Below are 17,014 nucleotides of genomic sequence, written 5' to 3' on the forward strand. Positions count from 1 at the left end.
CTAACACAGCTCAGGTCACATGATCCTTAGAGCACCTGGGTAGCAGTATTCTCATGACTCGTTTCTCTATGGACATGGCTGATAGCTGGTAAGCATTGGTATATCTGTCTTGGTTATTTATGTATTGAAATTTTTTTTTTTTTTTTTAAGATTTTTTTTAATTTATTTATTCGACAGAGATAGAGACAGCCAGCGAGAGAGGGAACACAAGCAGGGGGAGTGGGAGAGGAAGAAGCAGGCTCATAGCGGAGGAGCCTGATGTGGGGCTCAATCCCATAACGCCGGGATCACGCCCTGAGCCGAAGGCAGACGCTTAACCGCTGTGCCACCCAGGCGCCCCTATTGAAATATTTCTATATGTGATAGAAACCAAGTGGCTCGATAAACAGTCATTTACTCCAAGGCTTCTCCCCACCCTAGTGAGCCTCTGGCTGTCCCAGCAGCCCCCAAACAAGATCTCCACATGGCCCAGCAACCAGAGGGTTAAAGCTTAGCACAGACAGCCCCCCATTCCCAAACCCAGGGATGTGACCTTCATCCATTCTGATTGGTGCCACACCACACCAGCTGTTTAATATTATAAATGTCACCACTTTCTACAGAAATGTTTTAGAAGACATTTAATTTCACAATACCCATTTCCTTAATATTTCTGGCCTATGTATTCCTTTCTAGTCTCACAGACACTAAAATACAAGTGAGCTCCTCAACGGTTATAAAAAACATAACAGCCACTATCATTTATTAAGTACCTACTATATACTGCCTCTTTATGAGAACAATCTCATTTAATCCCCAAATAAACCTCCAGAGTAGGCATTTTTGGCCTCATTTTATAAGAGCCTGAGGCTCAGGGTGGTCAAGTAACTTCCTCCAAGCCAACATCTGGGCCTCTTTCAGTCTGAGTCTTGCCTGAGTTCAGTAACGAAAGCTATTTAAAAATAAATTCTCAATTAAGAATGTGAGGCTCATTCTCGACTCTTCCAATTCACTTAAAAATGCTAACCCCATCTCGTCTTAAGAGGTCATCTTTAATGTGTTTACCAACTCACGATAAACACAGGAAAGTGTCCCGACTCCACTCTGGCCGCGGCCTGACGGCTTCTCACTACAGTGGGGACTGGCACGCACGTGCTGGGAATGTGAAGTCACCTCCTTCGGACGCCGTTCTCATAACACCATCCACTTTTGCACTCCCGCGTCTCCATTTGTGTTTTTTATTTATATTCTCAGCCATCATTTCTCCATGCTTTTACACTCTCTTGTTATAAAATAAAACATAGATTTAATAGAGACGGGCTTTGTCGCGGTGAGAGGGCTGGATTTAGTGGTTTCTAGGGGGGAATTATTTGGGATAACTGATTGAAACCAAAGTGCATTACCATTCCTTGCCTGCAACAATAAACACTGGGTCTTCAAAGGCTGACCAAGTTTCCAGTGATCCCCAACAATAGCAGTTGTCATTTTCAAATGATGGTCCTTTTGAAACGCCAAGTGGAGTGAAGAAAAAGTGTGTGCTATTGCTGATTAGACAGGAATATGACTTGCAGAGCCTATGTTACTCTCTTGTCTGCAAATTTTCTGCCCTGATTAATTACAAAGAGTGCCAGAGTGTGTTGACGTTAGTTAAAAGCATTTGCTCTTTCCAGCCTGTCCTTATACCCGAATTAAGGATTTCTGTGTCGAGGTGAGGTCAGGAGGGTTCAGATCTGTTTTCCACTGATAAATCTTTCTGTCCCATAAGGATTAAAGGAACTAATACATGATCGCCTGTGTGTATTTGTCCCCATGATCAAAGAGCTCTTGGCCAAGTGGGAATGCCTCAAAGAGATAATAAGTAATTTGTTCACTACAAACATTACAATTATCTATCCCTCTACAAAGTACTGAGAATAAATTCTCTAATCAGAGTTAATTAGCATCCTTGTTGCTTTGGGTTTAACTGGCTTGTTCTCTTAAAGGCACATGAACGTGAAAAATTACATGCCTTTCCTGAGCCAACTTCTTAAACTCTTCCAAAGTTAGTTGGAGTATCTGCCCACCGATTAGCTTCAACCCATTTACTTCAATTCGCTGAAATCAATTGAACAAAATTAACCGAGATCCTCCTCTATATTCATTTACTCTTCCGTGCTTTTATTTGTAGACTCCCTAGTCGGTGCCAAGTGCCTTTTTAAAGGCTTAATGCCCTCAAACTCACAAAACAACACGGGGTGCCCTAAAGAGGAATGAGTGTAGGTGCACTGGGAGCCAAAAAAGAAGAGAGGGGATGGAAATGGCCTCTCTCAGAAGGTGACATCCAAGGTTGGTTTCGAAGAGTGAGCAGGACTTTGGTAAGTTTATATGAGGAAGAAGGGCATTTCAAGAAACGTGAACAACAAAGTCATGTTAAATAAGAATCATAAGCATAATAATAGCAACACATACTTAGTAAGAGCTATGTGCTTTGCATATTCTAATTCACTTAAATTTCACCCAAAATGCTATCAAGCACATTGTGTCATCAGTCCTTTGCACAGCGGCGGAAATAGAAGGTAGAGAACATGAAGTAACTAAACAAGACACGGAGATGAAGTAAAGTCAAGACTTGAACCCAGGGTCTCTATGTTACACTAAGTGTGCACACGAGAACGCATGCAGACACACAAAAAATACTGAAGTCTTTTCTTCAAAGGAGTTATGGTCTGTTGGGATAGATGAGGCATGGACACATCCTGCACTTAATACATTATCTGCATCAAAGTGTTCTACAAAGAAAATGTCACAAACCACCAAGAAGATGAAGAGACCTAGTCCAGAGGAAAGGTAGGGAAAGCTCTTTATGGGGCAAAAACCCAATTCTGAAGAATGTCAGCTGACCATGCAATGCCTCACTTTGTTTCACAAACAAGAAGCAACATAAGGATGAAGTGCTTCACACAGCACCCGAGGCGCGGAAGGTGTCTGACAGGTGCCATGCCTCCCCTCGCCCCTCCATCCAGCCTCCTCTGCCAGATCTTCCAGAGCCCTCCCATTGGAAATGGTCCGTCTTTTGTGCTACCATGGGACATGAGGAAAAAGGGGGGGGGCATAATTATTTTTTCATATAATTGCACTAATAACAATGAACTCCCAGAGTAGAGTATGTGGTCTCTCTGTTCTGCTCTCTCACTCGTAGAAAGAAACTCTAGGATAAAAAAAAAAGTTTACTCAGATTTGCCTTTATGATGGTGTCTAGTTTGGAACCATGTTCTAACAGCAATGGTCCAGTACCTGAGTAGCTATTGTATTAGTCGTCTGTTTTTCATGTTATTTTCTCCCTTCATCCTTCTAACGACCCCCCCCAAATATGCATTATCATCTCCATTTAGTGGATGAGAAAACTGAAGCCTATAGAGTTTATGTGACTTTTCATACTCATATACTTCGAGTACTAAAAGAAAGAGAGAAGAGATTTGAAACCAGACTTTTTTTTAAACTGCGGATTCAATGTTAACCATTCCCTTTCAGTGAATTCTCCATCAATTTTAAATGAATTAAGGAATGGCCAAATCTAGGCCATTTCCCCTTTATTTTAGGAGAACAGGAACAGAGACTAAGTCCGGAGTAAGAAGTCTTGGTATCAAGTTCTTCCTGTGCATGCCGAACTCAAGTTGCAGGACATTTGGTTTCTCCAAGCATCAGTTTCCCCACCTAAAAAATGGAGATAGTATCTTGTGTACAAATAGAGATGAAAATTATGGGCGACGGTGCATAAAATATGCTTTTAAAATCACCCAAGAGGTTTTATTTTCCTTGCAGAAAGAGAAAAAAAGAAGTCAGACAACAAGAAATCTTGAGCCTGCTTGGGAGGAAGTAGCCATACTTGGTCCTTGGTTTCCTCACATGCAAAGTTAGTACTTTGGGCTAAGTGATTTTCAAACCTCTTATCCTGTAGGGGAAGTCCTTTTGCAAGTAAAAGCCCCAACACATGGTGTAGATAAATCCATGTATCTATGCTTGATCATGAAGCTTCTCTGATATCCATGGCTCTGAGGATCAGGGTTAAAAAACCTTTGAGGGGCGCCTGGGTGGCACAGCGGTTAAGCGTCTGCCTTCGGCTCAGGGCGTGATCCCGGCGTTGTGGGATCGAGCCCCACATCAGGCTCCTCCGCTAGGAGCCTGCTTCTTCCTCTCCCACTCCCCCTGCTTGTGTTCCCTCTCTGGCTGGCTGTCTCTATCTCTGTCGAATAAATAAATAAAATCTTTTAAAAAAATTTAAAAAATAAAAAAACCTTTGAATTCAACAATCAGGGGCATTCTAGGCTCCAGTGACCCTGCATTTAAGGCCATCCGGGTAGACCAACAGCAGTCAATCCGGAAGGGATACCATGCTCTTGACACCTGACCTTTACAAAAGCTGGTCACGGTGATTAAAAAATAATAATAATAATCCAGATGAAGTCAATAAAGACCATGTGTTCTACAAGTAATTCACAGGTCCCTCTCTTTCTGACCTTGAAAGTCCAATGACATATTCATACTGGTGATCCACTGACCTTCCTGTGTGGTTATCCTCGACTCTTGCATTTCTCTTGCCCTCTACTTTAATCAATCCATCACAAATCTTAAGGCTTTTAATCTCCAACATATATGTAGAATCCTTCTACGTCTTTCCATCTCCACTGTCATGTTCCAAATCCAAGACAGTTTTGTTCGGGCAGTAGAGAATAATCGCTGGCTTTCTCCCATCTACTCTTCATATAGCATTAAACAAATAAGCTCTTGATCCAAAAATGGCTCTTAGATAAAACTGAAATTCCTAAGTATTGCCTCCAAGGCCCACCTGAGTGGACATCATGCCCTCTTCACCACTGGGTTCAACCACACTGACTGTCCTTGACTCACAGGCCAAGCTCCTTTCTCTCTCTAGCCTTTACATTTATCCTTCCCTCTATATGGAGTTCTTTTCCCCCTCACCTTTTTTTTTCTTTTCTTTTTTTTTGCTGGTTCACTCATCTTTAGCCCCAGGTCAAATAAATGCTCTTCCTCACAAGAATCTTCCCTCCACATCAGCTTAGGTTTTTCCCATCCATTGTGTGACCTGCATACCCCATCTAAATACCATGTCCTATGAAAAGGGAATCTCCAGTAGGCCCTCCATGTATGAACAGTCTCTCTCTCTCTCCCTTTTTTAAAGATTTTATTTATTTATGTGACAGACAGAGAGAGCACAAGCAGGACGAGCAGCAGAAGGAGAGGGAGAAGCAGACTCCCTACAGAGCAGGGAGCCCCACATGGGGCTGGATCCCAGGACCCTAAGATCATGACCTGAGCCATAGGCAGACGCTTAACCAACTGAACCACCCAAGCGCCCCAGTGAACAGTCTCTCATTAACACAGTAAAAGAATTAGCAAAATATTTAAAATATTAACAGTTTGTTAACACAGTATTATAATTATAATATCAACAACTTGTGATTCCTGAAACTTGAAGTTGGATACATATAACCTTAAAATAATTTTAAATGCATGTCTTTTTCCCAAAGTGTGGCCGCCAAGCAAATGGTAGCTAGGATGAGGGCTCCATTTCACCACAAAACTGTAAATCCATCATCTGTGAGAGGATTGTAAATTATTCATTCAGGGGAAATTCCTCTCGCCTAGCCTACTGGGGGAATCCAAGAAAAGCAGTAGGAAAATGACTTACTGCCTCTGAACGCTGACCCGAAACCTGTACGGCTACTTCATGGCTAGAGAGAAGCTGGCAGAGTGTGGGGGACCCAACACCAAAGTCCAGAATGAAGTTCTAGGGCGATCAGGAAGAGGTGGACAGATTCCAGTGTTTCATTTCTTCCCCTACCCGAGAACACTTCTAGAAACCTAATTTGTCCTCTTCAAAATACATCCATCTGACACATCAGAATCCCAATAAGCCATAGCACAAAAGGAATCAACTCTTGCCTACGCCTTCCACACACAGTCCTTGGCAAAGGCATATGCGTGTATAGTAAGTGCCAAGAGAATAATATATAACGCGCATGAAAAAATTAATCAACCCCGAGATGATTAGCCAACGCTTTATCATATGTTGTCCAGACAATAAATAAAATGCTTAACAAAAGAGGATATGGGAAAGGGTGCTTTCTAACACGCCAAGGATATTCCTTCCCTTAGATGAACGAAAGCTTGAGTGAGAAGGGCTATTGGTCATCTCTGAACAGAGCTGAGATCACAGAAAGGATTGGAAGTTATTCTTCTACAATATGAATGTAGTAACATCTATTTCATAGCAACAGCGTATCAGTCAACGTAGGCCCTGTGTGCAAAGGGGCTGGAGCACAGATGGGTTATCTATGTGTTTTCAGAATGAATACAAGTAGGAAAAGACAGAAATGTGCTTGCTCCGCATAGCCCCAGAGCAGAGACGCAGACCTGATGCAGCAGTGTGACCAGGAGGGGAGGGTTGGCTTGGCTTGGAAGAATGAGTAGGAATTTGTGTAACATGTGCAACAGTTTAGAGAACAGGCTCAGAAATCTAACCTTGTGTGACCTTGGGTAAATAACTTGACATCTGTGAGCTCCAGTTTCCTGGTCCATAAACTGGAAATAACATCAGCACCTTGCTCAGTGTATAAATAACTTAATAAAAGCAAAATGTTTAGGATAGGCGTGACACATAAAAAGACACACAATAAATGTTAGTTATTGTGGTCTTACCACTGTAATTACTATTAGCAAGGACTAGCCAACATTATACTCGTTCAGGATGTTTGGGGTGACAGTGAGCTCTCACCAAGGTTCATATTTAACCAGAACCTGGAAAACCATCATTTAAGGAAGTCACGCCTTGGCTAAAAGATTGCTAAGACCCCCCCAAGCGCTTCTTGATTCTAGTTATAACTGGAAGCCAAATTCTCACCTGCTGAAATGTACGGGACTTTCAGAAAAGCCTCCCACTTAAAAATCTCAGCAGAGTGGAGTCATAGAATTGCACTTATTTCTCTGGTCCAGATCCTGACAGCAGACCTCTGAGCATCCTACCACCTCTCCCCAAGCCTCAGCCACACCTAAAAGCATTTCCCACTACGGTACCTCTAATACAGGCGCAAGAAAAAAAATCGGGGGCCAGGGGAGAGAAGTGTCTTGTGCTAAGTTTTGTGTTCCTTTAACGGATCCATCTGTGACTTACAGCTCAACAGAGGGGCAGGGCTATCGCGCGGTGAGGAAGCAGGGTGAGTAAAATGTTGAGGATGAAACGGGAAGCATCACAGAGCAGCTGGACACGCTGGACACACTTTGCCATTTTGTTTGCGGAAGCACAAGGGGGGAGCAGCAGAGGAGATAAGCTGAATCTGTGACTGAACACATATAAATGGATTAAGAAAAAATTGCAGAAGTTCACAACCAGTCTTGCCTGTTGGCCCTGAAATCATGCTGGAGACTGAACCCCCAGCAAAATGGAGTTTGTTGTCTGTAAAACTCGTTCTGATGAAAAACCAAACATACTGAACCTCAGTAGATGATTTTGCAGGTCTTACACACTTCCCCTCAGATATCACGTTTATATACTTTTCAAGCCTGGAGTCTCCCAGATCTCAAAATTTGGGAATATGGTAGCAATTTTACTGCATTCAAGAAACGCTTTGTTAAATATTTTGTTCATCAGCTATTATTCTAAAGGTGCTCACATGTCTTCTTAGCTCTCTATGAAAAGATTTAACTCTTTCAACCAGAAGACCTAAGGACAGACTTATATCTTAGCTGAGAGGTGATATATTTTTGAGATTAAGCCATAAATGGTTTGTCCAAATAGACGGAAATAGAAAACATGATTTCCTTAATATTATCTGATTTTTCCTAATTATACCAAAGTGTGTTACATCTCAGGTTCAAATAAAATAGTTAGAGGCTCAACAATATAATGTATAATTTTAGTTTTACTGTTATGTGTCTGCTTGGTTGAACACACATGCAACAAAACTTAATGGTGAAAAATCTGGGCCTATGTTCCCACAACAAAGGAAAAGCATCTGAGAGGGATCTCGGGGCTAGGCCTAATAGACACTTTGGTCCACTGTGCCCAGGACCGGTCATTGTCAATTCACTCTGGGATGTAAAGGTTTAGACTCTGAACTCTACAAAACACACTTTGATGGTGGCCAAACTCTACCCAGTACCAAGTCACTTTCTTTAGATGAAAAAGGAGGGAACTGAATTGAAATCTCTAAATAACGCTCTGTGACCTTACACCTTCCACGTCTACCAGAAATTACACCTGTCCTGGAAAGAGTGAGGTGTTCGATCATTCCAAGAAAGTTTAAGTCACTTCTTCATTTTGTTCAATCATGACTTGAATTCATCAAAATAGGAAATCACTCAAATATTATTGAAATAACAGACTGATGAAGAAAGACCCTGCCAGGGGATGGAAACACAAGACAGAAAGCTTCCTTCTCTTTATGGAAATGGCTGAATGTCCTGAGCCTCCACTACACAGATGTCATCTGCTCAATTATTTCTTCATCAAGCAAATAATTTTTTAACACTTACTAAGCACTCATCGCTAAACTTATTCAAGCTTCAACATGCATCTTTCATTAGATGAAATCTAGGCTCCAGGAGTAGTGGAGGAGAAGGGAATGCAAATAAGTCAGACAGAAGCAAATAAACGATCCTTTGGGCCCAAAAAGGAAAAAGAGACATGTTCAATGAAGGTCAGTCTGAGCAATCTGATTGGATCCTGTGTGTGATGAGGAAGACCCATAGGCCTCATTTTCCACCCCAACCCCATTCTAGCCAAACTGGAACAGAATGATGGACAGCCCACCTAGAAGAGGGACTCTGGGAACAGGAAAAAACGGGGCTATATGATCTAAGTGGCCATGGAGAGAAAGAGGAGAGAGAGAAGTTGGAACTTTTCAGGAAAAGAGCTCCTCTATTGACCATGGGAAAAGACTGCCCAGGTGAGGAGAGTCCATGTCATCTAACCCACGCCCATTAAAGTGTGTGGCTGGGTTGGGACAAGTTGAAGACCATACAGGGGCCATTCTTTTCATAGATTCTGTACAGATTGGAAGATGTATTCTTCAGCTACATGTGTATTTAATCAGCTAATATAAGGTTGCTTAATAATGGAAGGGAGGGGTAATTAAATCCCGTCTTAAAGGAAAAACCCATGAGCTATTCATTCATTGGTTCATTCAACAAATAAGGATTAATTTGTGAGAAGTGCCGGAAACACTAGGATCTCTGCTCTCCCTCCTCCCTTATCTTTCTGAATCTCCAAAATTCTTCAGCACAGGAGGTCTGGGAGAGGAAAGAGTCAGAAGCCCTGCCCCTGAGCCTCCTTCCCTCCCACGGGGCAGGAAGAAGCCAGCAGGACAGTGTTGGATGAAACTAGACAACCCCATCCCTTTTGCATTGCTGTAGGTAAGACGAGGGATGAGAGAGGCCAGGAATTAGAAAGGAAGACGGGCACGTTTTCTGCCCCCCCTTGGCCATCCCTACACTGCCCAGACCACCAGCAACATCAAATGACTGTTTCCCTACATATTTTTCATGTGATGATTGCCCTTTGTACAATAAGCAAGGTAGAAAAATAAAGAAATTTGTTTTAAACTACTGCTTAATTGACTTTATTTATGAGCTTTGTTTAACATTTTTTGTCTAATCATCGCACAGCCTCAAAATTTATTAGAGTAACTGCTTATGGTTGAAAATGTTTATAATTTATAAAAGGCTTTCACAGAGAGATCATCCTTTTGGTCCTCAGAGCTACTGTGGAAGTTCAGTGTTATTGAACATTCAGCACGATAGATCTGGAAATCTGAGGCCCAGAGAGGCTAAGAGATTTGTTCAAGAGAATGCAGACTGTTGTACATTCCCAAACTTTTCAGTCTTGTGGCCTTCCCGTCCCGTTAGCATGTTCCTTCGTTAACAGGGGTCGAATTGCATAGAATCACCCCACCGACACCCATCTCAGCAGACCCAGCCCTCCTGCCTTGGACTCATGCAGCCTGATCTTCTGCAAAGAGTGGGAAACATGAGAGGGCGTGTTCAGAGACCAAGAGCAAAGCATGGGTGTTGAGCAGATTGAAAATCAAATTCTGATGCTTCTGGCATTTACTCATTCTTGCTGGTGGACAAGTTAGTTACCTTCTCTCAGTCTTCAGATCTTCATCTGGAAAATGGGGTGAAAGTGGGGCCTGCTTCTCGATGTTGTGAGGATAAACATTTTAAGCATGCAAACAATGGGTACGTATTATGTAGTATCTCTCTCTCCTGCCAGGCAGTGTGCTGGCCGCACTGAGGACAATAGCAATTAGAGCTGGTTGAGAAGGAGGGGCACCAGTAGGACTATTAGTAGTAACAGTGACAGCAGCAGCAGTAATAATGGCAGTAGCATTAAAATAGCAATAGTATGATAGTAACAGTAGTAGCAATAGTAGTAATAGTCCCTGTCACCACAATCACAGTCACACTGGAGGTGGTGGTGGGAGCAGGAGTCATAGAAGGTGTTGATCTCTCAACCAAGTCACAGGGAAAGGAAAACAGGGTGACCATCTATCAGTAAACACATGCAAAGACCAAGAGAGATCAAAGTTTTTCTAGGTTCAATGTGTTTGAATGGACTGAGGCTACCTGATCAGAACAGATTTCAGTGGATGAAAGAATATCTGTTATTTCAAAAATCAGAAGCCATGAATGAACATGGAAAGTCCTACACAATGATTGCAATGGGATTCTACCCATGGCAGTTGGCAGTAGTGGCCCCCCAAAACAACTCCTGCGACCCAGACATCTTCTCTGTATTATCTGGGGGGGCGGCCAGCTATTGAACCATCAGAACCAAAAAGGTGAAACTGTTGTCTCAAACTCCCTTTCCTCTTTTAATTTTCTCTTGACCCATTTCTGAAACCAAGTGGGGCCGAATGAACTTCCTTTACTGAGAAGATACCAAAAAATCAATTACGGTTCCTTGAATGCCTCCCAAGTATCTTACTCCATGCTGGGTGTGGCAGATATCTGCACTTCACATTGGCTATGACCTCAGAAGGCATACGGGAACCAGAACCCAAAGAAGTCAAGCAACGCAGCCTCCATGAGAAAGCTGCAAACAAGCCCGTCTGACTTCACATCTTAGCTCTTGCTCACCAGCCTCATCAACCTTTCTCACTCTGAAAATGTGCCTTAAAAAGCTATTTGCCTTTAAAAATAAGACATTCTGGGGCACCTGGGTGGCTCAATCAGTTAAGCCTCTGCCTTTGGCTCAGGTCTTGATCCCAGGGTCCTGGGTTCGAGTCCCACATCGGGCTCCTTGCTCAGAAGGGAGCCTGCTTCCCTCTCGGCCTCTCTCTCTGTGCCTCTCATGAATAAATAAATAAATAATCTTTTAAAATAAGACATTTCTGTTAATCGTGTCTAACTCAAATGTCAATTTGTGTTCAGCATTGTAGCAATTAGTCCCCCACCCTATGTTCTCACTCTTACCACTTCAGTACTCGCTGGCTTCTGCCTGAGTGCCTTCTCCGGCTGCTGACGCGCATTGCACTTGCCCAACTGCAAATGGCCACCAGTAAGTGCTGGGAAATGAGTTCCCTCGGGAGCATCCCTCAACCAAGGACTGGAGGGAGTTAGTGAATGAATGCCCCAGCTGCCTGTGTCTCAGCAGAGCCACACAGAGACATGTGTTCTCCACTGTGTCCCTGAAAGATTAGGAGGCAGTGGTCAGTGGAGTTACTGGCTTGATACCACCGGCTTTATGAGCAGTCTTCTCTTTCCCATCTCAACTGTCCTTCCCCTACTGGTGTTTCTGTCCTCCTCCGCATGAAGTGCTGACACTCAAATCTTTGCCCAGAGTCCGCTTCTAGGGCAGCCGAAAAGCACCCGAGCAAACTTGATGTATGTGTGAACTCTGCTCATAAATTCCAACACACAACTACAGGATCACACCCATTTTTCTAAACTCTTCTGTATTTCTTTAATTACTTAAAATTATGCCCAAGAAGTTGATGCTTAAAGTTAAATATAACACATTATGGTCACGAGGACATTATTTTGAGAGTACACTTCAGATTGTGTTTGGCTTTTTGCAGCTTCTAAAATGTCTACCAATTTTTCCATTGTTGCAAGTACAGCAGGATTAATTATTACCAGCTTTCTAAAGAAAAGGGGGAGGGGGGAAAGATTCAAAACATTTCATATGTAATACAAATCTCAGTTAGGAGAAAAAAACAAGATCTCAGCTTTCCAACTATGTGTCAGAGTGAAAACTAGCCACATGAGCAAGACTAAGAGGAAGATGAGGAAAAGCGGTGGAGAAGGTGGGCAGGAGGGCGTATTTATTTGAGTTTTTATTTATAGCCATTCAGGGGCAGGGAGATCCTTTAAGGACAATGATTTCTCAGGAGAATGTTCTTATCAAAACTGGGAAAGGAAAGGATGGGAAGAGAACTTCATTGTGTGTGTGCCTATTAGGGATCGGCTAGTCTTCCGGGCACTTATTCTGTCAATTACTTTCTTGTACAAAATTTCTCTGAGGATCATTATCACCCTGCACATGTGATAGACTAAGAGAGCTTAATATAGTTAAGAAAATACATTAGCAAGTAGCAAAACTGGAGCTCAAAACCTGTTAATATCAATAATATACAATGGCCCCAGCAAACTTGCATGGAAATTATATCACATCTTACTCTACAAAGAACTTTCACGAAGGTTGAGAAAAAGAAAGACAGCTCCTGACCGCTGGAGATGGGGTTGGCACTATCAGGAACCTCTTGGTGTCAGTAAGAACCTTCTGGCACTTGAAGGCAGATTGTCACATATCCCTGTTGAGCACAGATAATTTCACAGAACACCAATACTGGGGAAAATACCATGATGGAGCAAGACAAAGACAAGTCCACTCAATAATCGGGACTGAGCAAATGCAAAAAAAAAAAAAATGTAAAAGAAGTACATTGTTCAAACAAAAAATGATAGTAATAATCATCCATTCATTCGAAAGACCAAGCAGCATCCCTCCCTGGCAACTATAAGCGACTGCTACTTCTTTACCAATTACAGCATGAGCTTTGCTTTATTCCACCTGCCTTCTAGATAGAAATTACTATATCTAATCATAGAATTACCTTTACATCCTGACAGCATCCAATCTAGAGCAAAGCCCTACTTCCTAGAGCGCTCCCCACAATCACCTAACACCAGCCTATAATGAGTCCTTCCAAATGCCCTCTTCTTGAGAAAACCCACTATTTCTGATAATACACATTTTTTCCCTATTAGCAAGTTAATAAATACTATTTTGTTCAACTGCAGATGACTCTCTGGTAGTCTTTGCTGAAGGGCATTGTTACTACGTTCATTTATTCAACAAACTTTCTGAATCAAGCACAGTGAATGATATATCTTTGTTTTCTCCATAGAAGCTCTCCATAGACAAAAAATCCTACCCTCAAAAAGTGTATAGAAATGCCTACTCTAAATTCAAGAGTAGTTTTAAAAATGCAGGGAGAAAGGTCAATAGATTTAATAACACATTCAAAACTGCTTACTGAGTTCATACCAGAATGATAGTGAACGTTGTATTCAAATGTAATCCCACAATTCTGAAGAGAATGGGAGAGGGTCCTCAGCAAACATAGAAAAACAAAGAAAGAAGATAGAAGGGTAATTATTGGGGAATCTTGGGTTCTCCTGAAAGTCAAGCTGAAACAGGACCTGAAGTAGATCGAAACCCAGGGAGCAGTAGTGAGGGACCAGAGAGAGAGAGAGAGAGAAAGGAAAAGCCAACATAAGAGTGTGTTATTGACATTAACAAGGCCACCACTATGGGCAACTGAAGCTCAATCTCACCCAGATCTTCTGAGGATGGTACAAAATGAGCTGTCCACCCAAGGACTGAGAGTAGTACTGATCCATTCACTCCCATTGCCCCATTGGTTGAGGCTGTCCATGGAGTCATTAACTCCCATAAACTCATAGGCTTCTCACACTTGCTTCCCGAGGGGCACCAAGAATAAGAAACTCTGGGGCAAAATGGAATTCATGTTGCATATGCTTGAGGCAAGTCACCATCAGTGTGAAGTGAGTTCAAACCCACATGAACCATCAGCTGCAGCCACAGTGGACACTAGTGGTGAGGCTGAAAGGCTGTGAGTCCAGGCTCCAGGAACATTTGCCACACAGAGTGAGAGAAGTTACAGCCCAGGTATGTGAATGAGGCTTCTGTGGAAGAGTGAGTTTGTTAGCTAAATGGAGCCCTATGGAGTCTGAGGTCTTGTCAATATGGGTACTACCGAGAACTGGAGTAAGATATGGGATGAAAATGGAGGAGTGGGTGGTAGGAAGAGACGTTTATTTAAATACTATCTGCAAATGTCATCCACCCCACCTTTTCTTTGTTTACTTAATAGCATATTGTACTCCCCAGTCTGATTGCCACTCACTATCTTCTGGCTTCCCAAATGCAAAGCCCACCTTTCCACAAACCTGACCCTGATCCACAGAACCCTAGTTCAATATTAAACATCAAATCATTACACAGTTGAGGAAAATGTCCAATATAAAAACCAGAGAAGATGTGATAAACAGAAAAAGAAATGACCCTGGAGGAAATGGAGATAATGCAGGGTACAGAAGATCATTTTAAAGGCAAATTTTTATTAATGTCTTAAAGAGGTTTGAAAACTTATAATATCCATAAGACAGACAGACAAGAAAAAAAAAGGAGCACCCTAGAAAAGTCTGCAGAAATGTTAAGAAAATCTCTAAGAAAACCAACTGAAAAGACACAGAGACAATATGAGATATATTTATTTCCTGAGACATATGGGAGTATCAACACAGAAGGTACAATAACCAACTTATAGTATTTTCAAAAAGACACCAAAAAAAAAAATGATCTGTTTCTAGATTTCACCAAGACGTGCCTAGGCCTAAGTATTTTTGAATTCACTATGAGACACCATAGGCAGAACTTCCTATCAGGAAATACGTGTGTTAAAAATTAATAAGTAAAACTTAAAAATAAGTAAGTGAAATATACTCATAAAAATTTATAAGAAAACCCTCAAAATCCCAGTGGCAAAAAAAACCCAATGGAAAATTTTGATAAAAAATGTATACCTTTCACATAAGACATATTAGTGTCCAACAACAACAACAACGACAAAACAAAACCCTTTAACACCTAAAGATAAAAATAAAAAGTGACTAATGATATAAATAAACATCTAGCCTCACCAGGAATTTTTAGAAAATGGAAATTGAAATGAGATTTTCTTTTTTCCTTATCAAATAAACCAAGCTTTTAAAAGTCAAACATTCTTGGCAAAGGAGAGCTGGAACAGATGCTCTGATTCTCTTCTCCTGGGAATGCAAATTGGTACAAATTATCTGGAAAATAATTTTATAATATGCATAAAATCCTTCAAAAAAACCCACAAAAACACATGTCCCTTGCTTTCCCCAGTGATTTTTCCCAAATCTATCCCAAGAAAATTAAACTTAACATCTCTCTCTGTACTTTGTAACAAAAATATTCACACAGACAAAGAAAGGGGAAAAAACTCAGACAGAGACATATATAGAAAAATGTTTATTATTTTGGAATAAACATTGGAAATAAGCTAGACACTGAACAAGTAGAGAAATAGTTTAAAAATTGTGGCTCATCCATTCAGGTGGTCATCTAAGAGGATGCTTTAAGAGATTATTTAATGAAATGGGAAAGTGTTATTGATTAAAAGTTGGATTAACAAAAAGCAGGATTCAAACTAAATCATGCAATGGGATACCAGTCAAATTGTATAAGTACAAGATACACATATATGGGAGAGGGAGAGGGAGATCAATCCTGGGGAGAAAAAGACTCCCAAATACTAACAGTGAATATTTCTGATTGGTTATAGTTCATTTTAATTCTCCTCTTTGGACTCTCTGATTTTTTTTCTCAAGCACTTAAAATGAGCATATATCTTTTAAAGTAAAAATCAACATTTTATAATTTCATTTTTAAATATGTAACTGTTTAATTATTATAGAATTTATTGGGGAGTTACTTTGAGATCTTGTTAAATGACCAACCAATGAAATCAACAGACAAAACCCATGGACCTGTTTTGCCACGACTGTGCAGGTAGAATAGAGGAGGAAGAGTACGGGAATAGATGGGGGAGTGGGGGGCTGTTTCTTAATGTATATGTTTGGGGGAGATGTGGGGGCAGGACCAGGAGTCCTCTGCTTCCACTCCGAGCCTCATGAAAAGGGAAACAACTCAATGAGTCCATCAGTAGGAGCTTCCTTAGTTTTCTCCCCCAGACACATGTAGCTAAAGGGACCTTCGGAGGTGATCTTGCAAATCCAAATTCTAATTTTTTCCCCTGGTAGAAGTTCTCAGAGCTGACGCAGACATATCAAGAAGTAGACTTAAAAAAAATAGAATAATATGTCCAGGTCTCAATTTCATGCAATTTCATCCTTTTTAATAAGCAGTGAAGTCACATTTTATGCCTGGTAATAAATTAAAGGATTTTATACAAATGTAAGACTTTTCATAGAGCTATCTTCACAAGGATTGAATACGAACAGCAGTTAAGATCTTAGGTGTTATTTCCTAGCTGTGCGGCCTCAGACAAGTTATTTCACCCCTCACACCTATTTCCTCATCTACATAATGGAGATCTTAAAAGAACCTACCTCCTTGCCTTTCTTCTGAGAATTATATGAATTAAAATATGTCAGGTGCCTCGAACAGTGCCTGAAGAAAGAACGTGCCCCCACGGAAGTGTTTTCTGTATCAAAGATCAAAATAAGTTGGAAGAATTTCTTGGTCATATCCTACCTACAACATGTTTGCATTAGAAGACGTAATTTCTTCTCTGCTGTCCGCAGTTACCATCATAACACAACAAAAAAAGGAAAGTTTGTTCAAATATGTATAAATAAAAGGAAAAAAAAAAAGCAGTGGTCAGCATTTCTTTTGCCTACCCCAAGTCCCAAGAAGGAAAAAACAACATGGTGGCTATTGGAGCCCACCAAGCAGAGTAGA

Source organism: Ursus maritimus, unplaced genomic scaffold (genome assembly GCF_017311325.1).
Source record: "Ursus maritimus isolate PB19 unplaced genomic scaffold, ASM1731132v1 scaffold_19, whole genome shotgun sequence".
Lineage (NCBI taxonomy): Eukaryota > Metazoa > Chordata > Mammalia > Carnivora > Ursidae > Ursus > Ursus maritimus.